Here is an 11,253-nt window from a genome sequence, read left to right as displayed (position 1 = left end):
TTTTTTATTTAAAAAGCACTTGGAAAATTAGTATGATTAATGTTAAAAATTTTGTATATTATAACATAATAATTAAATTTTGAATATCCTAAAAAAATTGCAAGTGGTTAAAAAAAGCTGTATTCATTAATATTTCCACTAGTGTGTCATATGTAATAAAAATCTTGAAACATATATTCATTGATAAAAGAATACTAATTAAGGTGACCAAGACACCTTGTGAAAAACTGATTCTTTACAAACTGAATATAACAGTTGTTTCTCATTGAAAGAATAGATGTTTTGCTAATGATTAAACCTGGATATGAAATGTTTAAATATTTTTTTAAACTTTATCAGGTTAATATTATAAAAGTTTCAGTTAAAAAGCATATTTTTTCCTAAGTGTATTTAATTGAATTAACAGGGATTTCCTTAAAGATATTTAATTGGTCCTGTGTAACTAACATGCTACTAATAAAAAATATTTAACAAATTTTTAATTCACAATTTTTTATATTAATCTGACTTGTATTTCTAGAAGAGATATGTGATGTAAATTTGAAATGATTCCAAACTTTTACATAACTTGCTACTTGAGTGACATATGTTTTGCTGTGATAAGAATTTGGAGTGTAATTCCACCCTCCTTGAGAATGTTACATCATACCTTATCAGACTCAGTATGTGAGTTATTGACCTTCAACTCCTGGACTCCAAAATTCATATGAACCCAAGAGTTTTACAGGCAGTTTGAAAGCTTAAGCTGTGGCGGGGCTATCCTCTGTCAGCTGCTTCTCAGAAGACCAAGAGCTTAGGCTGTGGCTGTGCCTCATCCCATTAGCCTTAGAGCTAATCTCCGGCCAACACCGGCACCGCCCTCTAGTGTCTAGGGACAGTACACGTCATGCCGTCAGGGATCTCTGTAGTATTGGTCAAACCATCTCTCTCCACAGCCTTTCCTATAAAGGTATGCCTCAAACTTCAATTAGACTTAACTTTCTACAGATGCCTGCTTCCATCCTAATTGAGCAACTAGACTTTAACAATTCTGGATCTCACTCACTATGTGGCAAATGTACCTGATCTATCAAGTGTATTCCCTGTGAGTTGTTAGTTGTTCTCATTATTCTTCTCCTCTTTAAGCATTAAAAAATACAGAAAAAAATCTATGTATGACAATAACGATGTGATTTATAAAGTTAGACTTTTGATTGTCTTATTTTAACTATACAAAACATATCATTTATGCTTTAACAAATATTTTTGGTAGAAGAAACATCTTTCATGAGTAGCATCTCCAGAAACAAATGATTTTAAAACAAACTTAAAGAAAAATTGAACTAAAAAATTGAAATGAAATAGACAGAAAAGTATGCACACTAAAACTCTCATTGAATGACTCTACTGATTGTTCTAGGATTTTCCATTTCAATTTTTCTTTTTGATAATCATCTGTTACTCATTTTACAGTATTAAATTTTTATCTTTCTCGCTAATATCTTTTAAAAGTAAGACATGACTTCATTTTTTAATACTACTCTAAATAATCTAATAGTTTAATGGTACTATGGAAAGAAAGAAATGAAACTCTAGTGAGAATTCCTCCCATAAAGTATGTATTTAACTAAAGCTAATTTTTTTTTTTTTTAATTTTAGTATTACTAAACTGGCATAGAAACAGGGAAGATCACCTGATTTTTATTATTTTGTTGTATGACACATTTTATGTTTGCTTTCTATTCTATTTTACTTTTAGTAGTTTCAGTAGATTTTGAAGAACATTTCTAAAAATTAATAATTATAAATTTTATATAATGCAACAAGTACTATTGAGTTATTTCAAAATGTATATTGCACATTTACAGATTTGGAACTTATTTGCCCTAGCACCATCACCAGAGGGAAAAACAATCACAAATCTTTGCTTAACATTTATATCTATGAGGAACCACTGACCTTCAGTTAGTGCTATTAAAATTTTTTGAATAATAATTGTATTCAACTGAATGACTCTGGAAAATTCTGTTTTAAAAGGATGATATTATCTAAATTAAAAGTGCATTTATGTGTGAAAACATAAGGTCAAATATGTTTCTACTTTACATATTATCCAGAAGCCTGAATAAAAGTCATGTTATTACATCATAATTATTATACTTTTTAAATTGCTATTTTACTTTATATTGTGAGGCATTAGGTCCTCTTTTTCCAATTAACAAAAACCCTACTGCCTAAGCATTTTTTAACAGATATGAGCGAATATGACTTTTTGAAACTTGTGTCTCTACTTAAATTTTTTAAAATAAATTTCACAAAACTTTTTTAAGACGTATGAAGAACAGTCTAGTAATCTGTATACAAAGAGTTTATAATGAAGATAGTTGTATAAATGATTTAGAAGACACTGTCACTACTCTCTCTGTTCCTCATCAAATGCTCATTAACAACAATGTCATCAAGTCTCAGAAGTACATTTGGTGTTTTGATTAATTCTGACACATAAGAGTTTAGTTAAGCAATTGCTCAGCAGTTTACATATTGACTACTTTGCATTACATTAAGTATAATGAAAGATACGTAAAAATAAAATATTAAGTTGGTTCAAATGTAACTGTGGTTTTTGTCATTACTCTTAATGCAAAAGTCACAATTACTTTTGCACCAACCTAATACAAGACACATACTTATATAGGGTTAATATCTTTTTGGATTTATAGATTTATACGTAAATTCAACTAAAAAGCATATATGATTTAGTTTAGGAATTTACATTACATCATTATCACATTTATCTTTTGTTATTCTTTAAAACATAGTGAGTTGTTTTTTGTTTTTTGTTTTTTGTTTTTTTTGTATAAAGATTCTTCTTCTATTCCTCTGTTGAACTTGATTCCCTGCTCGTCATACCATATCTTCCCCTGGACAAAACTTCTATGAACAAGATTAGAGGGAAAAAGACGTTGAAGAGGGCTGAGCAAGACTTTCCCTATCAAGTCTTACGTCTGGCATGAGTTGCAGAGGATAAGATGTCTATGCCAGGCATAGTGTGAGAAACAGAAAAAGAGGACTCTAGAAAAAGAGGACTCTAGAAAAAAAGTTTATTTCATTTATTTTTCTTATTAAGAAATCATGTTTTTAAATTTAGAGTTAACACATAGTAACTGCACATATTTATGGGATGTAGTATGGTGTTTTAGTGAATGCATGTATTTTATAATGATCAGATCAAGTTAATTAACATATCCATCACTTTAAATATTTATCATTCCTTTGTTGTGACCCCTTCTAGATATCTTCTAATACACACTACATTATTGTTTGCTATAATCACCCTTCTGTGTAATAGAACACCAGTAATTATTCTTCCTGTCTAACTGTAACTTTGTATCTGCTGACCAACCTCTTTGGTTCACCTCTCTTCCCTACTCTCCTCAGTCCCTGGTAACCACCATTCTACTCTTGACTTTTATAAAATCAACTTTTTTAGATTCCACATCTGAGGTTATGTGATATTTGTCTTTCTTTATCTGACTTATTTTACATAACATAATGTCCTCTAGGTTCATCTATGTGGCTGAAAATAATAGGATTTTATTTTGTTTTATGGCTGAATAGTATTCCATTTTGTATATATACATAACACATCTTGTTTATCCATTCATCCTCTGATAGACATTTAGGCTAATTTCATATTTTGTATATTGTAAATAGTACTGCAATAAGCATGTAAGTATAGATATCTTTTTGACATACTGATTTTATTTCCTTTGGGTATACACCCAGTAATAGGATTGCTGGATCATTTGGTAGTTCTATTTTTAATTCTGTGTGTGTGTGTGTATGTGCGTGTAACCTCCATAGTTTTCCATAATGGCTGTACTAATTTACATTTCCACCAGCAGTGCATAAGTTTCCCTTTCTCCACGTCCTTGCCAGAATTTGTTATTTTTTTGTCTTTTGGATAATAGCCATTCTAACTGAGAAGAGGTGATACCTCACTGTGGTTTTGATTTGCATTTGCATTTCCACACATTTACAGCCAATTGCTTTTCAACAAAGGCACCAAAAACAAAAACTGGGGAAAGGGCATTCTCTTGAATAAATGGTGCTGAGGAAACTGGATTTCCACATCAGAAGAATGAAACTAGACACCTATCTGTCATTGTATACAAAAACCAACTCTAGATTGATTAAATACTTAAATGTAAGACCTGAAACTATGAAAACTTAGAAAAAATAATGCAAATGCTTCTCGGCAAAGATTTTTTTATTAAGATCTCAAAAGCACAGGCAATAAAAGCAAAAATAGACAAATAGGATTACATTAAACTAAACACTTTGTGCACAGCAAAGAAAACAACAGAGTGAAGAGAAAACCGACAGAAAGGAAGAAATTATTTGTGAACTATGCATTTAACAAGAAGTTAATATCCAGAATAAATAAGAAACTCAACTCAACAGCAAAAAAATCAAATAACCTAGTCAAAAATGGGCAAAAGAGCAGAATAGACATTTCTCAAAAGAAGACATAAAAATCAACAACAGATAGTCGAAAAAATGTTCGTCATCATTAATCATCAGGGAAATGCAAACCAATACTTCCTTTACTTGTTTACTATCTAGTCATTCATTCATTCGTTCAGTCAGTCTCATCATCTAATTTTACATTTAGTACATAAAGCTGAATTAGAATTGCTCTGATATCTAGAACCTTAAAACCTGCAACAAAGTAGTCAAGTAGGTACAATTATAATGAATTCATGATTAACTCTTCAAGGAAATGTATTTTAAGTGTTAAGAACAAAAACGAGGAAACTATTAACTGACAACAAAACTCATTTAAGGTTTTCACGTTAAGGGAAAGATCAGGCCTTAATGAATGAGTAATCTAGGAAGGAGGTGAGAAGAAAGATAAACAATTCTGTAGATAAAAAAGGGAAATGTTATACTTTATTCTTCATTACTTGTTTAAATGAATGTAAGACTTAAATGAATGTAAAACTTCCTAGAGTTTCAGACACAAATATGTTCCAAATATTCATTCATTTAAATACTTTTCTTTAATTCAGCAAGGAATGTACTAGAAGAGATTGGTGTAAAAGAAATTACGGTTTCTGCCATTACTTTCAATCACAGAAACCACAATTACTTTTGCAACAACTTAATACAAAAATGCTGCCTTTTTAGCATAACAATATATTTAACAGACAAATATTATTTTCAAATTATTAAGCCATCTTTTTAAATTATCTTCAATATTTCTACATTTTTACTATAACTAATGTAAAGTCTATTATGCATTTTAAAAGAACTATTGGCTGTAATAAAAGTCTTATCACAAAGAAATAAAGTTAAAAAAGCTTTTTGAATGTTGTTTCAAATTCTCTAGGTGAAACATTAACATCAAACAAATAGTTACATTACTTTTAACTAAATTTAGCAATTGCTAACTGAACTGCTGTCAGTGTAGCTACCCTCACAATCCAAAAGTTCCTGCTCAAAAGATGTCCAAGGAGCTTCACTCAACCTCCAAAAGTATGAAAATGATCAATTTTTGTATTTATTACATATGTGGTAAGGTGTAAAAATATGCTTAAAACAATGAACGCCTATGGATAAGAATTAAACCGAACGGAAAGGAGTGGAGAAATCTAAATATCCAAGGCCAGAGAGAGTCCCCACATCACAAATCTTTGTTGTTCTTTGATAAAAGTTCATCTCAATCAATGAATTATTAGTAGGAATTTGAAAAAAAGGTTGTATATAATTTCTAATGGACACACACAGAGCAATATTACATGCAGTCCAATGTGAATGAGAAAGAAATATGAACATGCTTCTCACTTATATTTATTTCTGTGAGAGAGTTGGGAATTGACAAAATATTTCATAGCATATTTTCCTTTTTAAGCTTTCCAAATTTAGATTACCTTTTAGATATGCCTGATAATGTATTGTCTGTGAATGCATACATGTAATCTGAATATTTTGAAATTAATGCCATAGATTTTATTTTAAAACAATTCATATTTGGGTGCCATTGCCTATTATTCCTAGAATTCTATAAAGTAATTTCCATTTGAAATGTTTTGTTTATTATGTTTATACTTAGAAAAATTTTGTGTAATCCCAGCTACCCCAGAAGGCTGAGGCAGGAGAATCCCTTGAACCCGGGAGGTAGAGGTTGCAGTGAGCCGAGATTGCACCATTGCATCATTGCACTGCAGCCTGGGCAACAAGAGCAAAACTCTGTCTAAAAAAAAAAAAAATTAAATATATTCTACTATATATTTCTCCTTAAAAATGATATCTGTGAGCAGTTCATTCTGTAAAAGTATAGATTAAAGCTTACTACAAAATTATACTTTTTTTTATGTTTTAAACAAACATGTTTCCATAATTTATTTATTTACTTATGTATTCTTTTGAGACGGAGTCTTGCTCTGTCACCCAGACTTGAGTGCAGTGGCGCTATCTCGGCTCATTGCAACCTCCGCCTCCCAGGTTCAGGAGATTCTCCTGCCTCAGCCTCCCGAGTAGCTGGGATTACAGGTGCCTGCCACTGTGCCAGGCTAATTTTTGTGTTTTTAATACCGACAGGATTTCACCATCTTGGCCAGGCTGATCTCGAACTCCTGACCTCGTGATCCACCCGCCTTGGCCTCCCAAAATGCTGGGATTACAGGCATGAGCCACCGTGCCCAGCCTCCATAATTTATCTTATGGTATGAGGCTGTGACAGGTGCTAAAAATCATCTATGTAACCCTCTCAAAGCCTTCTGTTTCTACTGGCAGATGTACATCATTTGGTAGATATTAAGAAAAAAAATCATCCATCATAAAGGGATGAATATCATCCAAAATTAGTACCACTCATGGAGGGACTGTTGTGGAGAAAATAGCTCTACAGATTTTTTTGGGTAGTGAACTAAATATTAACAAAAGAGAAATAAATATTATTGAATATTACATTTTGTATTATACAAAATATACAAAACCTGCTGTAAAGTCATGTATTTATGATATTAAGCAACATAAATATTGTAATATATTATTATATATTATATATTATGTATATATTGTTATATATATAACAATATATTGATTGTATACTTGAAAATTGCTTGAGTAGATTTTAAGTGTTCTCATCACACACAAAAAATAATATGAAGTAATAATGTATATGTTAATTAGCTTGATTTAGACATTGCACAATGTATACAGATATAAAAACATAATGTAATGCACTGTAAATATGTGCAATTTTTATTTCTCATTACAAAATACAATTTTTTTTGAGACAGGTCTCTTACTGTCACCCAGGCTAGAGTGCAGTGGCACAATCTCCATTCACTGAAACTTCCGCCTCCTGGGCTCAAGTGATTCCCCTGTCTCAGCCTCCCAAGTAGCTGTGATTACAGGAAAGTGCTACCACGCCCAGCCAATTTTTGTACTTTTAGTAGAGACGGGATTTCATCATGTTGGCCAGTCTGGTCAATACATTTTTTAAAATCTTCAAAAAAAAAAGAAAAAAAGAAAGAAACCTAAATATATCATAATTCAAGTCCTCTGTCTCATATAGTATAACATATAGTCTAAAGTGATAGCTATATCCTTTGCTTTTCATTACTTCTAAGGGTAGGATTCGCATCCTGATATTTATTTATTCATTTATTTATTTATTTATTTATTTATTTATTTATTTATTTATTTATTCAAGCCTGTGATATGTAAACCTTTACTTGTGGTAATTCTTTGAGTCCCAGTTGTAATGTGCACGTCTCCAGACAGGACTTTTCTCTCATTCTGTTAAAGGTCTTGCTGACTACGAATTAGGGACTACCTTAAAATACATTTTCAGCAGATTCTTCAGGTGGGTGGTTATGAGTTGAGAGTGGGTGATTAGAGATTTTTTGTTTTGTTTTGTTTTTGTTTTGTTTTGTTTTGAGATGGAGTCTCCCTCTGTCACCCAAGATGGAGTGCAGTGGCGCAATCTCAGGTCACTGCAACGTCCACCTCCCAGGCTCAAGCAATTCTCCTGCCTCAGCCTCCGAGTAGCTGGGATTACAGGCGCGCACCACCACCACCCAGCTAATTTTTGTATTTATAGTAGAGACAGGGTTTCACCATATTGGCCAGGCTGGTCTTGAACTCCTGAGCTTAAATGATCCACCTGCCTTGGCCTCCAGAAGTGCTGGAATTACAGGCGTGAGCCACCACAACCAGCCTAGAGATTCTTTCTAGCAGTGCACTTTGTTTTGTTTTTTGTACTTCTCCTCTAGAACTAAGGCTGAGACAGACATGGTTCCCCATCACCATGCTGCCTATACATAGTGGGTTATTTCTTCATTCACTTGCTGAGAAAAATGGACTTTTTTTTCTGAGAAATCCAAGCTCTGACTTCCTGCTTGCACAAGTCCTGGGTATTTTTTCCTGTCCTTCTTGTCACCAAAGGGCAAAAGGGCAAAAGTTGGCCTTAGGACTTACTAGTTTCTCTAAAGAATTCCCTTTGTTTCATGGTATACATTTCTGAAAATTCTTAATTAACTTCTTGACAAAAAAAGAAAAAAGAAAAAATTTTCCTCCCTCACTTAACGTCCTCATGCCCCAAGATTCTTAGATGCTCTTTACTGGAAAATATTTTCTGGTTATAGTATTTAAAAATACATCTAAAACAGTCTTTCCCCATATTTGCCGAGTCAGAGAGAAAAAAAGAGAGATGATAGAAAACAGGAGAAAAAGGCCACTAAGACTTGCCACCGAGAGAGTAATTCAAGGTATGTAGGCTCAGAAATTATTTCACTCCTGATACCAGTGCAGGGAGATTTATATTCCAGATGCTTTAATAGGAAAACATATCTGAAAACTAGGCTTTAAGTTAAAAGATTCCACTAGGGTACAAGAGTGTTCACTACATTAATATGTGGTATAAATGAAAACTACATGTAGAGCAAAGCATATCTGCTCTTTTTTTAGCTGTAGATCTGAGAAGGGAAATCAGTTACAATAATCTTAAGTAGAGCCAAGAGTCATATATCCAAATGTGTAACTCTAGCAAGAATGAAAAAAGAATGAAGCTTTTACAGAATAATAAAATATGCATTATTCATAGGAAACAGAGAAATAATTATCTTAGATAATCATTTAGTTGGGATAATGAAAACAATTTAATGAAAGCGGAATGCAGAAAAGAGATTATAAAATAATATTCACATATCCTTAAAATTAAGAAGTTAAATATAACCAGAAATTTACAAATAAAATGTAACCTGAAACTTAAATTTTAAAAAGTAAATGTAACCAGATGTTTATATCATAATGGTACATGCTATATGTTATGAAAGTATGTAGAAGTAAATAAAGACTACTTCTATATGAAAGATTCAATAATGTTGTGGACATTTCTCTCTCCTCTCTCTGTCTTCTCATCTAAATATATACAATAATGTAACAATAAATGTTAAAACTTTTTTAACTGGGCAAAACAATGTTACATTCATGTGAAAGAATAAACAGAAGAAAATACCAAGAAAATAAAAAAAAACATATTACCAGACTTCACAAATATAAAGTTACAATGATTAAACTTTTGGTGTATATATAAGAATGATTAATGGGCTAGGTTAATGAAACATAATAAAATTTATAATAATATGTTTATTACCAAACTTTATTATTATATCTGTAATTTCTAAGTGTTTTGAAACAGTTTTCTATTTGGTTTTATAAATGATACAATGAAATATTTTCTTGGCATAAAGTCATAAATATGTTTCTAATATTAATCTGTGGTTCATTGAATAGATAATATAAATGTTGATCTATACGCTCTTTGAACTAAATACTGTACCATCAGCCTTGTTTAGATAACACATTTATGTGGAGCTATCCTGACTTTAAAAATTTATTTTCTGGGATAAGAGATTTTTCCACAATAAACATAGGATGAAGTCTGTGTACAGAAAGTAGGAAAGGTCAATGTGTAGAAAGTTAGAGATAATGGAATGATGGGGAAGGATACTGGTCAATGTGTCTCTTAATGTCCAGGGATATGTGACCCTTGGGTTTCAGCCCCAAATATGCAATTTTCAGCCTCTGTTTTCTTAGTATCTCTCATGCTTTTTTCTGTGTATTGTAGTGTGTTAGTGCCTAACTGAGTGATTGACAAAGTAAGTGTTGAATAAATACCAACTTTCAATCTCTCTGCCTTCCTTTCCACATCACATTCCTCATCATCCTTCCCAGCTCCAGAACACTTCTAGGAAGTTTCCTTTGTCTTATAAGCTGAATAACTTGAGGACCCAAACTTGAAAATATGAAAACCTGAATTCTATTAATTCTGTTAATTCATATTAGCCTCTTCCTAGTAGCTGAATAACTTGAGAACCCAAACTTGCAAATATGAAAACCTGAATTCAGGTTTGTCTTTTCACTATAAATTAGCTATTGTACATCCTACATCTTTTATCCCAGAAAATAAACTTTTAAAGTTAATGTAGTAGTGGGGGTAGGCTAATATGCAAAGCAGTAAGTACAATAGTTAATTTATAGTGATCTTCCAATAAAATAATGGTGCCTTTCCCAAAAAAATGTAGATCTTAAGTCTCCTTACCTGATATAAAGACACTGTAAAAATACTTCTCCTTCTCTTAACAACAACAATAAAACAATAATAATAAACAGTATCCCAGATGAATGAAGCAGAGGCCGGTTCCTTCTACTGAATATAGCATTTAATAATATGAGCCAGGTGACACTGTAACTGCCCAATGGGTTCACCTTGTTCACCATCTAGACAGAGCCGATTTATAAAGAAAGGGGAATTGCAATGGAGAAAGTAATTGGCACAGAGCTGTCTGTGTGGGAGATTGAAGTTTTATTATTAGTCAAATTAGTCTCCCTGAATTCGGAAATCAGAGTTTTTAAAGATAATTTGGCGGGTAGGGGCTTGGGAAGTGGGGAGTGCTGATTGGTTAGGTTGGAGATGGAATCAGCAGGAGTGGAAGTGAGTTTTTCCTGCTCTTTTCTGTTCCTGTGTGGAATGGCAGAACTGGTTGAGGCAGATTACCAGGCTGGGTGGTATCAGCTGATCCATCGAGTTCGTGGTCTGCAAAATATCCCAAGCACTACTTTTAGATTTTACAATAGTAATGTTATCTCCAAGAGCCATTTAAGGAGGTTCAGACTCTTGGAGGCAGAGGCTGCATGACCCCTAAATTGCCATTTCTAATCTTGTAGCTAATTTGTGAGTCCTGCAAAGGCAGACTGGTC

This window comes from Mandrillus leucophaeus, unplaced genomic scaffold, assembly GCF_000951045.1.
Source record: "Mandrillus leucophaeus isolate KB7577 unplaced genomic scaffold, Mleu.le_1.0 Scaffold482, whole genome shotgun sequence".
NCBI classification, from domain to species: domain Eukaryota; kingdom Metazoa; phylum Chordata; class Mammalia; order Primates; family Cercopithecidae; genus Mandrillus; species Mandrillus leucophaeus.
Note: the sequence above shows the minus strand (reverse complement) of the source record.